General features: G+C 48.2%; 1 protein-coding gene across 1 annotated transcript in view; it reads left to right on the forward strand.

Moving 5' to 3' along the window:
* Positions 1–474: 474 nt before the first annotated feature.
* The window catches only part of LOC120403485 (up-regulator of cell proliferation-like), an 81,740-nt gene continuing 60,298 nt past the window's right edge, over positions 475–21,916 (forward strand). The window contains exons 1-2 of the mRNA XM_039534557.1: positions 475–622; positions 7,024–7,122. The gene's annotated coding sequence lies outside the window, so the exon portion shown is untranslated. The remainder of the gene's footprint in view (positions 623–7,023; positions 7,123–21,916) is intronic.

Consider the following 21,916-nt stretch of genomic DNA (forward strand, 5'->3'; position numbering starts at 1 on the left):
AGGGCCAGCTCTAGACCCCAGCGCACCAAGCACGCGCGTGGGGCGGCATTTTCCCAGGAGGGCGGAAGGTGGGTCCGGCGGACCTTCCGCAGTCATGCCTGCAGGAGGGCCACCGGAGCCGCCGGACCAGCAGACCTCCCACAGGCATGACTGCGGAGGGTCTGCTGGTCCCGCGGCTCGAGTAGACCTCCCGCAGGCATGACTGCAGACGGTTTCCTGGTCCCGCGGCTCGGGTGGACCTCCCACAGATGTGCCTACGGATGCTCCACTGGAGCCGCGGGACCAGCGCACCCTCCACAGGCACGTCCCCCGGAGCAGTGGGACCGGCACCCGGCAGCGCGCCCCCTGCGGCATGCCGCCCTGCTTGGGGCGGCCGGATTACTAGAGCCGCCCCTGCAGCTGGGAGGGGGAAGATGCTGAATGTCTGTGAGTTCAGGTGGCTACATTTCTTCTAATGCTGTGTGATTTACAGGAATGAATAAAAAAAGGCTCAGAGCCAGGCCCCCTCCAAAAGCATTTTACTTTCAGTTTCTATGACTATTTATATAGCGTAAGTCCAACACAGTCCAGTGGGAGTTTATCAGGAGCTGTGTTTGCTGTTGATTCTGCTAGAGAGCTGGAGGTAAGTGGCATCCTTTCTTACAAAAAACTGGGAAATTTCTTAGAACAAAAATCTCTGGGCTAGTCCTGGAGAGCCTTTCTCAGGAAAACTGCCTTGAGGTTCAGTGGCATAAAACTGAATCAAGACAATTGAAAAAAACAGAGTAAGAGCAAAGTAAGGAGCTCAGAATCTGAACAATATCAATTCATTTTCATTCTGTCAGGATTGTGATCATGGCTGCTAACTCCTGCCTTTCCTATTTACCTCTTAGTGTCCAAACTGTTAGAGAAACATCCTGGTAATGACTAGAATAGCCACCCTGGGAGTGAGGTGTAAGCTGCTAGACCACTGTCCTTTATGGGAAATCTATACAGTGTTGTTACAGGAATACCGAATAACTGGACTTAATTAACTGCGTTTATACAGACCACTTTGTGCTAACAGTAAATACCATGTCTTTTCAGGGTAATGAATTAGTATCTGTTGCATTCACATATTATCATGAGTGTTTTAAATGTCTGGCAGCTTGAGCACTGGGGTGAGGTTTTGTAGATTTATGCAGTACATTATTATGTGAGTGAAATACTTGTTTTAATTTTACCGATGACACAAAGACACAGGAGTTACTGTGTATTGAAAAGACCCACAGGCTGTCTTTGTACTTCACTCCGATAGGCAGATGGAAACTGTAGTGACACAGTATTTTCCTATTTTTATATCTTTCTTGATTGTTTAAACAATACTATAATTATTCCTGAACTCAGCTGGTGTGTGTGTGTGTGTGAGTTGCTGGGGAGGCCACAATTATTTTTAATTTCAATGTTAATTTCATTACTTAGACTGGAAAGATTTGATTTCAGGTGCCTCTCTCTCTCTCTCACACGTATATAATCACTGTCACAGTGTCTGGAGTGGCTCATAGCTGAGTGCCAATCTCAGGTCAGACTGCCAGAAAACAGGGCAGACTCCCCAGACACATGGCATATTCCAGGGCCGTCCAGCAGTGTCAGCTGGAGCCCAGGGTACCCAGTGCCCCCCCACAGGATCTCAGGCGCAGTGATCCAGCAGGAGCAGGCTGTTTTTGGTGCTAGGACTGCAGCAGTGGTCCTGTTGGGATCTAGGAAGTGGGCGGGCAGGGAGCTGAGAGCTGCAAAAACTGCTACCTGACAGAATTTGCTGCTTGACTCATACTGAGCATGCTCAGAAATATCTGCCTATGTTGCTGCCCTCACTTGATATTAAAATCTGCTACTTGCTGTTCACGGAGGTTAAAGGGGGCAAATTGGAGGGGCCTGGGCAGGATCTGAGCAGGGGGCAGAAACTGACAGCATAGGGGTATCACACAGTTAGAGGCAGGGGCAAGAGAGGGGCTAAGGGGCAAAATCAGGGACAGGGGAGGGTAGGAGTCAAGGTTAAGCCCGGAGACAAGGCAGTGGGAGAGGGCCAAACCCCAGCACAGGGAGGGGCAGAGGGTTACCCCAATGGGGTGAGCCATCTGCCATATTTGCAAAAAATAGGATGGGGGGCAGAGGGGCTTTTTTATTTACCCTCTCACAGGACAAAACATCTCAGCACACACTTCCCAGGGCGGTGTCCTTAAAGGCACAGAACATCCCAATGCCTAGACGCAGCAGCCCCTCTCTATCTGACATAACATACTGAGGTGCTATAGGAAACCTGAATCAGTGAAATATTTTATATAACCCCCGCAAAACTCTGTCATACATATTGAGTGTTCAAAAGAGCCCCTTATCAGTTTATACGTCTGTATAAAGTCTCATAGTGTGTAGAAATTGGTTCCCAATATTCAGTGAGGGCAGTATCCTTTCTTATATTAAATCCTTCTCAAAGGCAAATATCTACTTTAATTTTTAATGAACATAAGAATGGCCATATTGAGTCAGAGCACAGCTCCACTAAGCCCAGTATCCTGTCTTCTGACAGCAGCCAATGCCAGGTGCTTCATAGGGAATGAAGAGAAGAGGCAATCATCAAGTGATCCTGTGATCCACTCCCAGCTTCTGGCTGTCAGAGGCTAGGGATAGAGACACCCAGAGCATGGGGTTTTGTCCCTGAGCATCTTGGCTAATAGCCTTTGATGGAGCAATCCTCCAGGTACTTGTCTAATTCTTTTTTGAAGCTAGTTGTAGTTTTTGTCCTTCACAACATAATGGGGACAGGTCTGCAACCCCAAGATTGCTTGACAACCACAAGAATTAAAAACTCCTGAGTTACACCCTCCCAAGTGTTCCTGAAGTTTTAGAATGCAGGAGGCCCAGATCCAGAGAAGTAGGAGCCTAAGCCCCTGAGTGAATCTGGGCCTAGCCTCATCCTTTTGCTGTTCCCAATCCCAAAGAGTTCGTATAGCCAAGGCCATGTCGAGGCTAGAAAGGCGTGTTAATTCAAGTTAGAAGAGCATACAGTCATGAGAGTGAGTATGTCTCTTGTGCATGTGCCTAGTTGGCTCCTGGTGAGTAGCGAGTGGTTGTACTGATTGAGGGGTAGAGAAGTATGAGAAAGATAAGCGCATATCTCACGGTTTGCTCCCCAGAGCAGAAGATGGGAAAGAAAAGAAAGAGGTATCACATTGTGACATGAATAGATGTAACTCAGTGGTCTCCAACCATTTTACATCTAAGCTCACGTTTTTAAATGTAAGGGCAACTCAGGATCTACCCTGCCCCTTTCCTGAGGCCTTGCCCACTCCACCCCTCTCCCTCGCGCTCTCTCCCACACCCTCACTTACTGTCACCGGGCTGGGGCAGAGGGTTGGGGTGTGGGAGGGGATGCAGGCTCTGGGCTGGGGCCAAGGGGTTTGGAGTGTAGGAGGGGGCAGTATGTTGTGGTGCAGGAGTGAGGGGTGCAAGCTCTGAGAGGGAGTTTGCCCCAGCCTGGAGCCCCCTCCTGCACCCAAACTCCCTCCCAGAACCCACCTCCCTCACCGATCCTGCACCCAACACTCTGGGTGCAGGAGGAGGCTCCAGACTGGGGCAGAGAGTTGGGTGCAGGATGGGGCAAGGGGTGTGGGCTCTGGGAGGGAGTTTGGGTATGGGCTCAGGGCTGGCGCAGAGGTGGAGGCTCTGGCTGGGAGGCACTTACCACAGGCAGCTCCTGGTTGGAAGTGCAGTGGGGCTCAGGCAGGCTGCTCCTGGAAACGACCGGCTGGCTGAGTGCAGGCCCCGTGCCTTTGTGTGCGGCCCCTGGGGTGCGGGGGCGGGAGTGAGTCTTCATGTGCTGCACTGCAGCCTGCGCCCACAAGTACCGCCCTCCTTGGCCAGTTCCTGGAGCTGCCTTATCCCCCCACCCTCCCAGGGGCTGCAGAGCAGAGAGATGCCTGCACTCAGCCAGCTGGCTTCTTCCGGGAGCAGCAGCAGCAGCAGCATGGGGCCAGGCAGGCAGAGAAAGCACGTCATAGATTATTAGGGTTGGAAGGGACCTCGAGAGTTCATCTAGTCCAACCCCCTGCTCAAAGCAGGACCAATTCCCAAATGGCCCATAAGGATTGAACTCACAACCCTGGGTTTGGCAGGCCAATGCTCAAACCACTGAGCTATCCTGCCTGGGATTGCGATCGACTGGCAGAGGCTCCAGGATCTATCACTCAATTGTGATTGATGAATTAGTGACCATTGATGTAACTGCTATTAGCTGTCGGTAGCAGGTTTTGCCATTACACCTGGCTTCCTACCCTGGTGAGCGGGAGAGGCCTGCAGAGAGGCACTGACTGAGGGCTGTTGGTGCATCCTGGGCCTTTGCCAGCAACACTGCCACCATGACAGGGAGTCACCTGCCCCCCACCTTAAGAGTGAGGTCACAGGTACCCCCTCTAGCACTCCCAGGTACCCTCCTCTCAGTACACACACATCCCTCCAGCACCCCTCCTCCCCGCAAATACCACCTCCAGCTCCCCCTCTACCCGGCAGTGTCTTCTATTGGGAACCTGAAATATGATAACCCTAGGGGTCACTGTTCTCACAGCCTTGGTTTCCAGAGCTGGTGGGAGCAAATCTGCCCTGCTAGCAGCAGTCGCCTGCCTGCAGCACCTGGGCTGGTCAAGGCACTGGCCTTGTATGGCCCAGCTCAGGCCATGTGACTGTAAATCTGGCAGCCATGGGGCTGGGACAGGGCAGCCCAGGGGAGCAAGGGGTGGTTCCACTCTGCATGCAGGGAGTGTGGGGAGAGTGACCCAGCTGCAATGGCAGGTCCCCAGATGAAAAGTGGAGAGACAGGTGCCCAAGAGGGATGTGTACTGTAGGGAGCACCTCATGGAGCATCTCCTGGCAACCAGGCTCCTGAGCAGGGACTGGCTCCAGGATATGGTGCTGGTCAGCGCCAGGCTCCTATGTGGCAGAAGCAAAAGTGCATCATGATGCAGCTCAGAGCTGTGCTGCCTGCTGTGCCTGGGGAACACCTGACTGTACTCGGGGAGCAGGGAAGGGTGGGCTGCCGGGTAGGCAGCCAGTGCCCTGGCTCCCACAGTGCAGAGAGCCAGGGGCCCGAGCAGGCCAGGTGGCTCCCACCAGCTTCCGATCTGCCAGGTCCTGCAGGAGGAAACAATTTTCAAACTTTGGGCCGTGTCCCCCACAGGCTTTTGACACGGTTCCACATGGGGACTTATTAGTTAAATTGGAAAAGATGGGGATTAATATGAAAATTGAAAGGTGGATAAGGAACTGGTTAAAGGGGAGACTACAACGGGTTGTACTAAAGGGTGAACTGTCAGGCTGGAAGGAGGCTACTAGTGGAGTTCCTCAGGGATCAGTTTTGGGACCAATCCTATTTAACCTTTTTATTACTGACCTTGGCACAAAAAGCGGGAATGTGCTAATAAAGTTTGCGGATGACACAAAGCTGGGAGATATTGCTAACACAGAGAAGGACCAGGATATCATACAGAAAGATCTGGATGACCTTGTAAACTGGAGTAATAGTAATAGGATGAAATTTAATAGTGAAAAGTGCAAGGTCATGCATTTAGGGATTAATAATAAGAATTTTAGTTATAAATTGGGGATGCATCGGTTGGAAGTAACAGAGGAGGAGAAGGACCTCGGAGTATTGGTTGATCACAGGATGACTATGAGCCGCCAATGTGATATGGCCGTTAAAAAAGCTAATGCAGTTTTAGGATGCATCAGGCGAGGTATTTCCAGCAAAGATAAGGAGGTGTTAGTACTGTTATATAAGGCACTGGTGAGACCTCATCTGGAATACTGTAGCAGTTCTGGTCTCCCATGTTTAAGAAGGATGAATTCAAACTGGAACAGGTTCAGAGACGGGCTGCTAGGATGATCCGAGGAATGGAAAACCTGTCTTATGAAAGGAGACTTGAAGAGCTTGGCTTGTTTAGCCTAACCAAAAGAAGGTTGAGAGGGGATATGATTGCTCTTTATAAATATATCAGAGGGATTAATATCAGGGAGGGAGAGGAATTATTTAAGCTTAGTACCAATATGGACACAAGAACAAATGGGTATAAACTGGACACTAGAAAGTTTAGACTTGAAATCAGACGAAGGTTTCTAACCATTAGAGGAGTGAAGTTCTGGAACAGCCTTCCAAGGGGAGTAGTGGGGGCAAAAGACATATTTGGCTTTAAGACTAAACTTGATAAGTTTATGGAAGGGATGGTATGATGGGATAGCCTAATGTTGGCAATTAATTTTGGCAATTGATTTCTGACTATTAGCAGGTAAATATGCCCAGTGGTCTGTGATGGGATGTTAGATGGGATGGGATCTGAGTTACTGCAGAGAATTCTTTCCTGGGTGCTGGCGGGTGAGTCTTGCCCACATGCTCAGGGTTTAACTGATCGCCATATTTGGGGTTGGGAAGGAATTTTCCTCCAGGGCAGATTGGCAGAGGCCTTGGAGGTTTTTCGCCTTCCTCTGCAGCGTGGGGCATGGGTCACTTGCTGGAGGATTCTCTGCAGCTTGAAGTCTTCAAACCACAATCTGAAGACTTCAATAACTCAGACATAGGTTAGGGGTTTGTTATAGAAGTGGATGGGTAGGATTCTGTGATCTGCGTTGCGCAGAAGGTCAGACTAGATGATCATAATGGTCCCTTCTGACCTTAGAGTCTATGAGTCTATGAGTTTGAAAATCTCTGTGCTAAATGGAGGGCAGAAATCAGGAGGGGACGCATGAGACCCCATGTGCCCCCTCACGTGCTGCGTCCAGGGGGTGCAAATGTGCTTCCTCGCCCTGGGTGCTAAAACGTTAAGTTACGGCTCTGACATTAAGTACTTCAGGGATCAGATTTTCCATAAAGCTGGGCAGATGCTATGGGTTGCTGTTTGGCTTTGTGGTGCATACTCTGAACTGGGGAAGGAAGGGATGATGGGATCTTACCTAAGGACCCACGAACAGCATGAGAATCTTCATGGGCCTGAGCTGCCTTTTGTCTGGTTTTCTTTCCAGGATCTTTAAATATGGGGGGTCGAGCCTCCGTTGAAATCTCAGAAGAGGGACCTGAGAATCAAGAAGATCCAGTGTCTTCTGCAAAAGCAAATGCTGCAGGTACTGCCCTCTTTAGTCTCATATCTGTATCATGGTTTCTCTTATCCTCCCTGTGTTACACAGTCATGCCCTTGCTGAGTTGGTGGAGAACGTCTTCTCTGAAGGCAAAGCCTTCCTAAACCTATGACATTCTGCCACCATAGACACATTTGTTTAAGCGATAAAATTTTAAAATTTTATCCAGTAAACTCACAGAAGTTGGGCAAGTCCTGTGAAGTCCCACATTGTTCATCACCATTCCTCTCCCTATGGTTAGACTTTTCACTAAAACCTCAAGTGCTTTGTCCAGGCTGATTTTCAATGTCCCAACTACAGCAGGGCTAATAATCTGTAATTAAATATTGATTCAGTGAATTTTGTTTCTTTTCTGTGTGCCCATTCTCCATGAACAGATAGTTTTTCCTGAATTTATTTATTTATTTTAAATGATTTTCTGAACATTTTAAAAAGATCACCTACAAGATGCATATTTCCATATCACAGTCCACCCGGCACACAGGATATTCCTCCATTTTACATTAGGCAATCAAAATTACCAGTACAAGTATCGGGGGTAGCAGTCTTAGTTTGTATCCACAAAAACAACGAGGAGTCCGGTGGCACCTTAAAGACTAACAGATTTATTTGGACATAAGCTTTTGTGGGTAAAAAGCCCACTTCTTCAGATGCATGGACTGAAAGTTAGATTCAGGTATAAATATACAAGTTAACTCCCTTCTTTTCCTGTGCCAGTATGTTTATATTCTCAGTGTTCCCTAATCCTTCCTCATTCCAGGTGGGGGCAAAGAGAAACTGGCATGTGACTGCTGAGAAAGTGTCTGAAGAGAATATTTGACTAAGTAACAATAATGAATTTGCTTTTTTTTTTCTAGAGGAACAGGAGAGAGAACCTACCACAGGTATTTCTTTCTCTTAACTCTTTCCTCCACAACTGTAGGTAACTTGCCAAAATCTCACATCATTTACACCATGAAAATTCAGAGTAACTTCATAAACATGTCTCTGTTACAAGACTGAGTGGTAGGAGGGCCCCGTACTGAACTGTTGGAGAACCTGGCTCATGGGAAATGTTCAGACTTCTGCCACCCTAAATGGGAAGACAAGGTGTGGCCACGGTAGGGAGAGGTGGACGTGGTCTCTGAGAAGGAAGGGGAGGTGCACTGGTCCCGGCTACCCACAGACCAGACACTCCATAGGAGAGGGATGAAGGAAGTGGGTGATAAAAGATGTGACCTAGAATGATGAGAAGAGTTAGGGGAAGATCCCAATGCCTTTCCTCACAGGAGGTAGCACCAGTCTCCTCAAATGGTCCCACTGATTTCAATGAAAGTGTGAGCAAAGAAGAACTACTCAACATGAACAAGGAGGCAAAATCTGGCTACTGGTGATTGGCATGGACTGGTACAAAAAGAAAAGCTGAGAAGAGGAAATAAAGGGCTAGATTGTGACCTGGCCAGAACAGCTGAGGTATTGTGGGGTTCTGTTAATTTGCTGGAGGCGGAAGCCAGCAATAAATTACTGCCTCCCACCAGAATGAGAGCAAAGCAGGAAGCCTTGTCTAAACTTGGGGCATGTCTACACAGAAACTTAAGTCAACCTATGTTAGATCAATTTACAACTACCTCAGTAATTACTTCCACGGGAACTTCCACCAGCTTAAAAGAGGCAGCATAGGGGGTAGCTTCCCGCTGGGGGGCTGGCTGCCTCCTGGGCTTTTGGCCTCTTTTTTCCTGCCGCTGGAAGCCTGGCTTTCCCCTGCTCTCAGCTCCTTGCTCCCTGCCACTAGGATTCTGGCTGTCCCCGTGGGCTCTGCCAAATTTGTAATAGCTGTCCCAATGTAAAGGGATAGCAAAGAAAGTTTTGTCAAACCCAAAACTGAATACCTCTGGGCACCTACAATGGAGGCCATCTCCTCCTGATACATAGCCACAAGGGGAGCCATCAGTGGGGTCACCCAATTAAAGGGGAAAAATCTACTACTGGCCTCAAAATCCTGCCATCACTTTTAAGGACCAGCCAGAGGCAACATTACTGGGGCTTGACTGTTCCACTAAAACCCCTTGGTTTAAAAGCCCATCAATTATTTCTTTCAGGCTGGCTTCTGCCTCCTTTGGATACCTATACTCCTTCTGGGGTGGGAGATTGGAGCCTGTAACTATGATTTCTGCCTCAGTCTTACCATGTTCTATTTTATTCTTGGTCCACATCTCCCAGTGTTTCTCTGCAATTGTTAGCACTCCAGTTCTTCAGATGTTCCATGAAGAGCCACAGATCCTCCTATGGCCATAAAATAAATGGCAATCTTGTGCCTGATCCTTCTTTTGTTAATTTACTGCTTTTCTCAAAGCTGCTTCCAAGCGGTAATTAGGCCCAGGAACAACATTCCTTATTGCTCAGTAACCATATCTTCAAGGACAGTAAAATTCTTTCAACTGTGGCATTAATCCTTAACTTTCAAAACAAAAACACGCAAAAGACGAAAAAAAAGGTTCAGGTGGGTTGTGAGAAGCAGGAATAATCGGAAGGAGGGGGAGAAAAGGGGGGGAGTGAGAATAAGTGGAAGGGGGGAGCAGGGGTGTGTGTGTGTGTGTGTGCAAAGAATGACTTTTGAAGGAAAGAAAACCTAAGCCAAGAGAAAGTACAGACAGCAACAACAAATCTAGAAATGGGGCTCCGTGGGCCAGAGATTCTGGGCCCCTGTATCCCTAGCTCCTATCCTGGCTCTGAGAGGAGAGTGGGAGTTGCCACCACATCTGCTGGAGTGAGACTGGGGTTGCCAGCTATCCTTGCCAGTCATTCCAAGGCTGTGCTCCAGTTTAGGGGCCAGCCAATTTCCCTGTGGCTGTAACCTGGTCAGGGGAGAAGGGCCTGACCTCTACTCATTCTTCCCCTCCTTAGGTTACCCCCTTGGGGATCAATCTTACTCACCTTGGGGGTCTGCATCTCTTCCAGTGTTTCAAGCAAGGGACCATATGGATACTATCCAGAAGAGCCCAAGGGAAAAGGAAGCTCATGGGGATCATCCCTCTCATCCTCATAATAAGGAGGATACAAATTGGAGTCCTCCAGTGACCCATCCCCCTTCCCAGACTACAACTCCCTTGAACTGCAGCCACTATTCCCTTCTGCTCTCCCAACATGGATCTGAGAGCACTACTTTGTCTCTTATTCTGAGAATCCTTCAGTAAGGCTCTAACAGTTCCTTTGCTCTCCATTGTCTGCTGTTTCAATCCAGACATTTCCTGTTCCAGCCTGTTACTCTCTCGCTCACTGTCATGCCCCTGCTGCCGCAGTGCCACTATCTGAGCAGCCTGAGTCAGGGTGGTGGCGAGGTGGATATGTGATTCTGCCTTCAGGCTGGAAATCTCTTTATCTTTCTTAACTTTATATTTCTCTAATTCTTCCACTCGTGCCTTTAACTGTTCTATCTCTTTATCTACTACCATTTGCTTACAAAGCTGCAGGAATGCTCCAGGACTGGTAAAGCTCCCAGGCTTCCAGAAACTATTACCATGCTTCTGTATAAAATCAGCCAAGCTGTTTCCCAAATCATTTCAAATTGTTCTTTCTTTCCAGATTTTCCCTTTTCTTCTGACAATTTCTCAACCAGGCCACCAGACTGGGGTCTTGAATGCCAATAACTACCTAAACGCTTAGTTATCCAGCACTCACAGGGAATGTGAGTTGCTGGATAATCAAATATACCGGTTAGTTGAGCGCAGCCCTGCAGCTGGCAGCGGGAAGAGGAGTGCAGCCCTGCAGCTAACAGCAGAACTCCGGGGCCGGCAGCTGTGAGCCCTGGGGAAGAAGCAGGGCAGCTGTCAGCTGCAGGGCTGCACTTCTTGTCCTGCCGTCGCTTGCAGGGCTGTGCTCCTGGACTCTGGCATTCAGCGGCTCAGGGAGGGAGCGGGGAAAGTTACTGAGCACGGGGCGACTGAAGAGGCCACCCCAAGCAAAAAAAAAAAAAACGTGGCTGGACTGATGAACCAAAAAAAAAAAAAAGGCAGGGGAGGAGAATGTGCTGCCCCAAGAATGGACGGAATACTGCCCCTTACAATGTGCCACCCCAGGCATGTGCTTCCTCGTCTGGTGCCTGGAGCCGGCCCTGGCCCACAGGCACTGCCTGATGGGCTGGCACTGCGTCCTGGGCCTGCACCATCCACCCTGCCATCGTGACATGGAATGTGACACTACCCCACAGTCCCCAAATACCTCTTCCGGCTTCCCCTCCCCTCAGCAGTGTCCTCTATTTGGGAACTTGAAATATGGTAACCTTGGAGCTCAGCACTCTTGAGGGTCACGAGTTGTCACCACACACAGCCTCGTTTGTGATCTGCTCAGAAGAGGCCCCCTCACCCAGTCTTTCTCCCAGTGCTGACAGATTCACAGGTTCAAATGTAACTCTCTCGCTCCTTCCCCCAGGCACTTGCAGATAGCGACAGATCAGTTTCTGTGGCAAAGGCAAACAGGTGCTGTGAGGTCACCTCTCCAGAGGGCTGTGAGAGCAGATAAGTCATGAACTCTGAATCAGCCACCCCGCTCCCATTTGCAGCCACCACCATCAGCGACTGCCCCTTTTCATTTCACTCTCTCTAAGGAAATTATAGGAAAACGGAGTGTCTTGCTGAGGTCCTGGAAAGTCCCCGGAGTGATTCTGATGTGAGGTAAATCAAGAGAGACTCCACTGACATCCAGGCAGTCAAAGGGGTGTTCATGAGAGGGGAAGTGGGAACCAGAGTTCAGTGTTTGTAGAGTGGGGACTCTCTGCATTGTGTTGTTTTGCTGTAATGGCTGTGAGCAAGCATGCCAGGAAGCCCTGGGAGCCCCAGTTCTGTGGCAGATGGACAGATGGGCTGTTGAGGAGCCTTGGGCACTTGGGAGCCAGAGCTTCTAGGGCTTCCAGGCTCCGCTGCAGCCAGGGCCTGCTCCAGGCACCAGCTTAGCAAGCAGGTGCTTGGGGCGGCCACTCCAGAGAGGGGCGGCACGTCCACCTATTCGGCGGCAATTCGGTGGCAGGTCCCTCACTCCCACTCGGAGCGAAGGACCTCCCGCTGAATTGCCGCAGATCGCGATCATGGCTTTTTTTTTTTTTTTTTTGGGTGCTTGGGGTGGCAAAACCCCTGGAGCTGGCCCTGGCTGCAGCCATGAGTCTGAGAGCTTGGGATGCAGGGCTTCTAAGCTCCTGCTCATCAGCACCCAACAGGGATCTTGGGAGCCCATGTAGCCCTGGGGATCTGCAGAACTTGGGAGCCTGGGACCGGTACCCCTGTAGCCTGCCAGGTGGGCTGCCCAGGAGTTTGGGAGGTGACTGAAATTGACATGATTCTTGTCAGTTTCATGGCTCCCTGAGCAGAGAATAGTGGCACTCAACCTTAGGAGACTCTGGTTAACCTCACTCAGCTGCTGCTTTTTGAAGAAACAGAGATGAGCAGCAGAGGCAGATAGAAGGATTTCCGTGTTTTATTGAGGGACCCTTCCTGGTGAATAACCCTAGGACCTGCCTCTGCCATTCCTCACAGTTGTGTCAAAAGCCAGGCCCGAGTACAAACCTGCCCAAGCCCCTTGGTACATACTCGGGGGGCTAGCCAAGCTGCTACTGGCAGTGCCGCAGCCACACTGCTATTTCTACTGTGCTAGCTTGAGAAGAACTAGCACATGTCTATCTACCCACAGCAGGTGTGCACACATACCCTTAGTGTCACAAATTACAATGGCCAATAAGAAATATGAAGATTTTTTCCAATACACCAATTGTAATTCTGACCCTGACATGAATCTCAACTTCCCGTTACTCCATTTTGGATAACGGGTGTGTAGTGGGGTGGTTACCCGCTCCAGCCCTGACAGGGTTAAAACCAGCCCTGGGAGAGGGCTGGAGGGCTGGGAGAACAGCCCAGGCTGAGTGGGAAGCAGGCTTAGCTGGGGCCATGCCCCAGTTAGGGCCCAGCTGGTCCCTATAAGCAGGGCCGGCTCTAACATTTTTGCCACCCCAAGCAAAACCAAAGAGCACCGCCCTGCCCCCCCCGAGCGTCGCGTCGCCCACGTCCCCCGAGCGTCGCGTCGCCCACGTCCCCCGCCCCGAGCGTCGCCCCGCCCCCGAGTGTCGCGTAGCCCCAGTCCCCGCCCGCTGAGCGTCGCGTCGCCTCGCCCAGCGTCGCCCGGTCCCCACCCCTGAGCATCGGGTTGCCCGGTCCCGCCCCCGAGCGTCGCGTCGCCCAAGTCCCCGCCCTCCCGAGCACCGTACCACTGAAGCCCGCCTCTGCCGAGCGCCGTGCCACCCAAGTCCCCATCTCCCAGCATGGTGCCAAGCCTCCCAAGCCCCGCCTCCCCCCAATGCTGCCCGGCCAAACCAAAAAATCCAAAAACAAACCCCGAGTGCCGCCCCGTCCCAAGGTGCCGCCCCAAGCACGTGCTTGGTAGGCTGGTGTCTGGAGCCGGCCCTGCCTATAAGAGGCTGGGAGCCAGAAGCCCAAAAAGTCTCTTTCTGCATTCAGAGAGAGAAGGGCCTGGCTGCAGGGAGCTTATCCAAGTGCCTAGAGTGGAGCAGGGCTGGGTAAAGGCTAAGGGAGCTGGGGAGCTCTGGGCTAGGAAAGCCCCAGGCTGCCGGCCTAGGGTAAGGCCCAAGGGGCACTTGGGTTGCAGGAGGCAGCCCATGGATAGGCTAGCCAGAGGCAGCAGGTCCAAACCCCTTTGCCTGTGATGAGTGGCTGATACTGCACTCTGCCCCAGTGAATGGGGGCTAGATGGAGACTGGGCAGTAGCCAAGACTGAGGTGAAGTGGGAATAGTGGGTGGGGGGTTCCCCTGGGAGGGGGAGACCCAGAGCTGTGGGAGTACTGCTGGGGAGTAGCACCCAGTTAAAGAGGCACTGGGGTCCTGCGAGGGACATGGGGGCCAGCAGTAGCGGTAAGGCGGATCACTGGCCTGCAGAGGGTGCTCACGAAGCTGGAGAGCTAATTCCTGAGGACAACCAGCAGGAGGTGCTGCAGGGGTGAGTCCTGCCTTGCTATAGGGTGTATGAATCTCTTCTAAACCACAAAGCAGTGCACACTGAACCTCACCAAGGGATACAGTCAATTCCAGCAGCTGGTAACCAAATAATGTTTGGAATTTCGATTTAAATTGAAACGATGAGTGGCCAATGCGAGTCTCACAAGGTGTCGAATTCCACCCCAATACATACATAAGCTATCTGACCAGAACGGGCTCTTCTGAACATCTAGTGCGGTGGTTCTCAACCAGGGGTACACATACTGCTGGGGATATGCAGAAGTCTTCTAGAGGGTTCATCTGCTCATCTAGATATTGCCTGGTTTTACAACAGGCTACAAAAAAAAAAAAAGCACTAGTGGAATCAGTACAAACTAAAATTTCATACAATGACTTGTTTCTACTGCTCTATAGACTATACACTGAAGGGTAAGTACAATATTTATATTCAAATAGATTTTATAATTATATGGTAAAAATATGAAAGTAAGCAGTTTTTCAGTAACAGTGTGCTGTGACACTTTTTTGTATTTGTTATGTCTGATTTTGTAAGCAAGTAGTTTTGGGGTACGCAAGACAAAACCCTTCTACTTGATCTCATTTTCCTCTCTAGTCCTTGGGGTTGGGGAGTTGGTTCTTTTCTCAGAGCACCTCAGTGACTCAGAACGCTGTGCTCTGTCTCCATTCAGGGTCGGGGCCATAACACACTCCAGCTCTCAGTCCCCCCGCCAGGCTGAGATTCACAGGGGGATGCTCTGAGACTGGTCTGGATCTGGCAGCTTTTGCTCCATGTGGCATAATTGGTGTCCTTACCCAGGGCCAGCCTCACTGCGGGGAGGACATGGTCGGGGGGCACCAAGGAGCAGGGTGGGCCTGGGGTGTGAGGCCACAGAAGGGAACTCAGGGCAATGAGAGGGGAGGTAATGGGGCTTGAGGGGGTGATGTGGGGGGGGGAATGGGAGTCCAGGGAAGCAGCAGGGGCCAGGGGTGATTGTGGTGGGTAACTGGAGCCTGGGAAGGCAGCAGGGAAAAGGGGTGCCAAGCTACAAATTCGCCCAGGATGCCCTTTCCTTACACCATTGGTGAGATGCAGCCACGGTGCCCCTGGAGCATTGACAAGATTTGTCCTCAGTGGGATTCTGCAGCTCTTAAACCAGAAATTCTCCATGATTAAGTTTACATTGAGTAGTTTGGAGATGAAATTTTCCATAAAGCTGGGCAAGTCCAGTGGTTGGTGTTTGGATTCCTGGTGCATGCTTTGATTGGGGGGAAGGAAGGGATTATGGGATCATATTTTAGGACACAAGAACAGCATGAGACTCTTCATGGGCCTGAGATGGCTTTTCTCTGGTTTTCTTTCCAGAATCTTTCTCCAAGAATCAAAACTGCCTTGTGTTCCCAGAGGGCGTGCCAGAGAATGGAGAAGATCCAGTGTACTTAGAGAAAGGAAATGCTGCAGGTACTGCCTGGTTAGCATCCTATCTGTGTCACAGATTCTCCTGTCCTCCCTAATCACAGAGTCAGTCACTTGCTGAGCTGGTGGAGTAAGTCTTCTCAAAAGGCAGAATTTTCCTAACCCATCACACTCTGCCACCAGAGACATGTTTCTTTAAGTGATAAAAGATTGCCTAATTATAACAGGATTTTTATCCAATGGTTTAAAAACCCAGCAAAGTTCTCAGATCAAATAACTTGGTGAAATTGGTGTTAAAATGGAAAGTCCTACTCAGTGATCAGTGTTAAAAGCCTGGCAAGAACTTTAGTGTTATCTAAAAATAATTCTGGAAAAATAGGACATTAAAGAAAATTACCAGAAGATGTAATTCTGTAAAACAAGACAGAACAAAAGAAAAAAGAAAAATAGTAAAAATACAGGAAATTATATGTAGAAGTTACTAATTGGAAAACATATCCTAGCATTTGAAAGCAAAGGAATTCATCCTTAAAGATCACTTGGGTGACTTTAACTTTTTCCTCCAGCACAAGCAGAAAGTTAGAGACAACCGTATCCATCCAGTCTTGCAAAAGTTTGGGAGTTTGCGTAACTTTTAAGTATTCATCTATAAGAAGGCTCGTCTCCTCAGCACTCTCGAAAACAGGCTTTCATCATCTTAGTCACATAGTAGTCAAGCCAGTTCATGTTATGCACACTCCAGAGAAAAAGGCTTTACCACTATTATAGTAAAGAAATGAGGCGAGAGAGTTGGGGATAAATGGGGGTGAGTGGTAGGGAAGGTGAGAGGGTTGAGGGGCTCATGTGAGGTGAGGGACACATGGGGGTGAGTCGCCAGGGGCTCAAAGCAGGTAGGGATTGGGTGCCTGGCAGGCACACATTCTCCTGTTCTGTGTGTGTGCCAGGATATGAGGTTTCTGAGCCCCTCTTTCTACCCCAATATGTGCTGAGATCTGTGGGGTCCCTGCCTCCCAGGTGTGTCTGAGCCCTTCTCCCCATATGTGTGCCAGGTTCTGGGGGTCCCTACTGATCTATGGGGGTCTGATCCCAAACCCTGGCCCCATTATGGGAGACAAGTTCTCTGGGGGGGTTGCCTTACTGGGGGCTCTGAGCCCCTCTCTCTACTCCACATGTGAGCCAGGATCTGAAGAAGCCCTGCCCTTTGGGTGTGGTGCTTGAGAACAGATATGCTTAAAATATGCACCAAGAACACACTGCTGAGATGGGTGAGGAACTGAAAAAGGGCATGCCTGAAGCATATCACACAGCCTCTCCAGCATTGTGGAGAGAACACCACCGACATGAGTGGAGCAGTTTGCACATCTCAGAGTTATTGTTCCATGCTCTGTTCGTGTCCATGGGGTGTTCCCTTTCAGCAGAGAACATCTCATTGAGATGAGTGGGACACTTCACACCTCTCTGAGCCTGCAGCTTTGAAATTTAAATCCCAGCCTGGGCAGAAATGGGAGAACCTGGGTCAAGGTTTTATTTATTATTATTTTATTTATTATGGGGATAAATGGGCAAGACTGATAGCTTCTTAATCAGGCTTTGATCTCTAAGTTAACCAGTGGGTGGGGCTGCTCAGGGAGGATTTAAAAAGGATTTAAAAAGCAGCTCCTAATCCACCATAGGCACTAGCAAACAGGGCAGTTTAGAGAGGAACAGTGACAGCCACATGCACATAATTCTCTAAAAAAAAAACCCCAAACAAAACCCCAGGAGAAGCAATCAGAATGCAGGCAGACACCCAGTGGCAGAGTGGGGCTTTCGAGTTTATTGCACTGAGTACAGCATGCATGATTACCTGCCTTGTAGGCAGTGGCATTTGTGTGCACTCAGTGCAAAGAGCTCAATGTGTGGATGAAATGATGGTTAGGGATAAAAGGGTTTTAAGTTTATTAGGAACCAAAAGAAAACTGGATTGCTGGCATGTAAAATTAAAGAGGCTGTAGAGGAATTTTTAAACTAAGGATTGGGGAAAAGCCAACAGGTGCATAGGAGCACCTATGTTCTCTATATCCTAGCAAAGAAGAGAGGATAGATGTTGATAAAGTACAGGTGGGGACTGCAGAGAACCAGTCAAATGAAAGAGACCCACTCAATTACATCACATGAAGGCAAACAACTCAATATTGGCCAACTTTTTATAAATACTCGTATACAAAGTCTAGACATCTAAATACTAAGATGGGTTAACTTGAGGACCTGGTATTAAATAAGGATACTGATATAATGCGCATTACAAAAACTTGGTGAAATGATGGTAATCATTAGGACACAATAATACCAGGATACAAAATATATAGGCATGAAAGAGTAGGTCATGCTGGTGAGGGAGTGGCACTATATGTGAAAGATGCCCTCTCTCAGGAGTCTTAAGAATGGATTCTTCTTGATGGGCCACCAATGTCTGTCTGATCAGTGATAGTTCCTTTGTGGCCACTGAAATTCTGACTGTGGGTGTCTTCCAACCTCACAACATATTTCATTGGCACATATATAGCAATACATCATACATTCACATACAAAGATAGCACATACAGTCCAACAGAATATTACCGTTCAACAGATCAAGACTTTTTTTCAATGATACCTCACAAGGTGTACTTTTTATAAAAACATATTATAAGCATATCACAGTGGTGAATATGGGGGTTCCAGGGTGTTATTTTGCGGCACAGAGTGTCACACCAGAAAGGCTAGAAGTTTCCTTTTTAAAAAAAATGCAAACTGAATAACATGATTCCAAAAAATTTCAAGAGTTGGAAACCCTGCTGTTTTGCAACATTGATATGCAAAAACAATGAGAAGTCCTGTGGCAAATATGCCCAAATATATTTATTTGGTTTTAAAGCTTTCATGGATTGGAACCCACTTCGCCAGATGCATGAACAGTCAGCCCAGGAAAGCTTATGCCCAAATATATTTGTTAGTCTTTAAGTTGCCACAGGACTCCTCGTTGTTTTTGCTGAAACAGACCAACACGGCTACCACTCTGAAAATTGATATGCAGGTAACATAGAGGAGAAAATGGAAGGCTGGTGTTGCCACGAGGCAGAGTTAGGGTTGTTTGGGTGACTTAAACTGGGAATTTCCATACTTCCAAATATCGGATGTTATTATTGGAATGTCAGCCTTAATTTATAATTTCCTGTATTTATCTGTTTTATTTATTTTGACACAATTATACCCTTGTAATCTCAGTTCTGAGGTGTCTAGCTCTGTGACATTTGTCTTTTACTATTTCCAATGCTCTTGAAAGGCCTTTAACACTGAGGTTACTGATAAGGATTTTCAAATGTCACTCCACTTCAGCAAGGCATTTTGTCTGGGGAATTTTAATCTCTTACTTTCCATGTTTGCCCCCATAAGGATTTGTTTCTTTTGGTTCTCTTTTATCTCACAGTGTCTGCACCAACTGCTGGGACCTCACCCATGAGGTCTGTGGATGAGGAAGCAAAGGGAGAGCTGGGCATCAGCGCTACACTCACAAGCTCATCTACAGGGTAATTCTTCTGATTGGGTATAAGTGACTGAAAAGAGGGGTTAGAGTCACAAGGGGATGAATGCTTTGTGATGCTCAGATTGCCTAACTTTTAGGCCAGAATTTCCTGCTATTCAGAGAGCCTGGGGTAGGTGCCAGGCTGACTGTACAAGAATGGTGAGTGATGGGAGCCTTAGATTAGACTGTGATTCTGAAAAAGCCTGCAGGCAAGGTGGGAAGCTGCCCAGCCTGGCCAATGGGAGACGCTAATGAGAGGGATGTGTGCTAAGACACCCATCTCACAGAAATGGGTGCTAAGTGCAGGCTGCAGGGAAGCACCCATCTCTACTACTTGTGAGTCTTAGCTATGAACACTCATAGAAACAAGAATGGAACAGCTTCAACAGAAGAGATCCAGGGATTCCTCACATCAGACTATTCCATAGCACAGTGATTGGGGCACCTCCCTGAGACCTTTGTCCCCATCCCTTCTCCTCATCAGGAAGACGGGTCATTTCATCTGGGGGTCTCCCACATCTCAGGTGAGTATCCTCCCCTCAGCAGGCTGTAAGGGCCCTCCAAGGCTGAGGGGCCTTACCCAGCAGGCGGGCTCTGAGCACACCGACTGCATCAGACCCCCTGGGTGAGTTAGGTGGCCCAGTGCCTGTCTTCCCCTGTCTGTGAATTGCTCTGGGCTTAGGCAGGGGACTGCTGTCTGGACACCCAGGGGGAGGCAGCAGAGCCTGTTCCCAGAGGCAGAAACACAGGTGCCCCGGGAACATTTTACTGAAAAAAAAATTAGGTACTGAGTGAGCTGAGGCACCTACAGGGTGTGGCGGGAGTATCGTGGATCGCAGTGGAGCCTCAGTCTGGGGTTTCAATCCCTAAGCAATCTAGGCCAGGGTGATTAGAATGAAAGTTCCTCCTCGGACAGCACTGCAGTGTCAATGCCATGATGCTGTCACTATTATTGCTACACAAAAGGGAAAAAAAAACACCTTACCTGGCTCATTTCTTGTGGCAAGGCAGCAGATTTGTTTTTTAACCTCCCTGAGGTGAACAGTGCTGAGGTCCCAAAAAGTATTCACCAGTTTCATAAGAGATGCCAACACCCTTCCTCCTAGTATTGTGCAGCATATTTGACCCAAGTTCTGTCCTGCAGGAATGATAAATGGTTACAAAATCATGCAACACCTTCACTTTTACTGAAATTATTTAAAAAAAAACAAAAAACCTGAAGCATAGAGTGAAAAGATAACAGGTTCATGTTGTGCATTTACATTAGAAAAGAACAAGTTAAAAATTACTTAGACAAATTAGATGGCTTCAAGTCACCATGGCCTGATGAAATACATCTTAGAATACTCAAGGAGCTGACTGAGGAGATATCTGAGCCATTAGCTATTATTTCTGAAAAGTCATGGAATTCGGGAGAGATTCCAGAAGACTGGAAAGGGGCAAATATAGGGTCAATCTATAAAAACGAAAATAAGGACAACTTGGGGAAATACAGACCAATCAGCTTAACTTCTGTACCTGGAAAGATAATGGAGCAAATAATTAAGCAATCAATTTGCAAATATCCAGAATAAAATAAGTTGATAAGTAACAGCATGGATTTGTCAAGGACAAATCATGTAAAACCAACCTGATAGCTTTCTTTGACAGGGTAAGTTTTGTGAGTAGGGGGGAAGTGATAAACATTGTATATCTTCACTTTAGTAAAACTTTTGATACTGCCCCACATCACCTTCTCATAAACTAGGGAAATGCAATCTAAATGGAGCTACTATAACAGAGGTTGGCAACCTTTCAGCAATGCTGCGCCGAGTCTTCATTTATTCACTCTAATTTAAGGTTTCGTGTGCCAGACATACATTTTAACGTTTTTAGAAGGGCTCGTTCTATAAGTCTATAATATATAAATAAACTATTGTTGTATGTAAAGTAAATAAGGTTTTTAAAATGTTTAAGAAGCTTCATTTAAAGTTAAATTAAAATGCAGAGCCCCCCAGACTGGTGGCCGGGACTCAGGTAGTGAGTGTACCACTGAAAATCGGCTTGCGTGCCACCTTCGGCACATGTGCCATAGGTTGCCTACCCCTGTACTATAAGGTGGGTGAAAAACTGGTTGGATAACCATTCCCAGAGAGTAGTTATCAGTGGTTCACAGTCATGCTGGAAGGGCATAACCAGTGGGGTCCCAAGGGATCAGTTCTGGATCTGGTTCTTTACAATATCTTCATCAATGCCTTAGATCATGGCATAGAGAGTACACTTATAAAGTTTGCAGACGATAACAAGCTGTGAGCGGTTGCAAGTGTTTTGGAGGATAGGATTAAAATTCAAAATGATCTGGACAAACCGGAGATAGGGTCTAAAGTGAATGGGATGAAATTCAATAAGGACAAATGCAAAGTATTTAATTTAGGATGGAACAATCAGTTGCACACATACAAAATGAGAAATGACTGTCTAGGAAGGAGTACTGTGGAAAGGGATCTGGGGATCGTGGTGGACCACAAGCTAAACTTGAGTCAACAGTGTAACACTGCTGCAAAAAAAGCAAACATCATTCTGGGATATATTAGCAGGAGTGTTGTAAGCAAGACACGAGAAGTAATTCTTCTGCTCTACTCCACACTGATTAGGCCTCAACTGGACTATTGTGTACAGTTCTGGGAGCACATTTCAGGAAAGATATGGAGAAATTGGAGAAAGTCCAGAGAAGAGCAACAAAAATGATGAAAGGTCTAGAAAACATGACCTATGAGGCAAGATTGAAAGAACTGGGTTTGTTTAGTCTGGAAAAGAAAAAACTGAGAGGGGACATGATAACAGTTTTCAATTACCTAAAAGGTTGTT

The sequence above is a fragment of the Mauremys reevesii genome, linkage group 4 (genome assembly GCF_016161935.1).
Source record: "Mauremys reevesii isolate NIE-2019 linkage group 4, ASM1616193v1, whole genome shotgun sequence".
NCBI lineage: Eukaryota > Metazoa > Chordata > Testudines > Geoemydidae > Mauremys > Mauremys reevesii.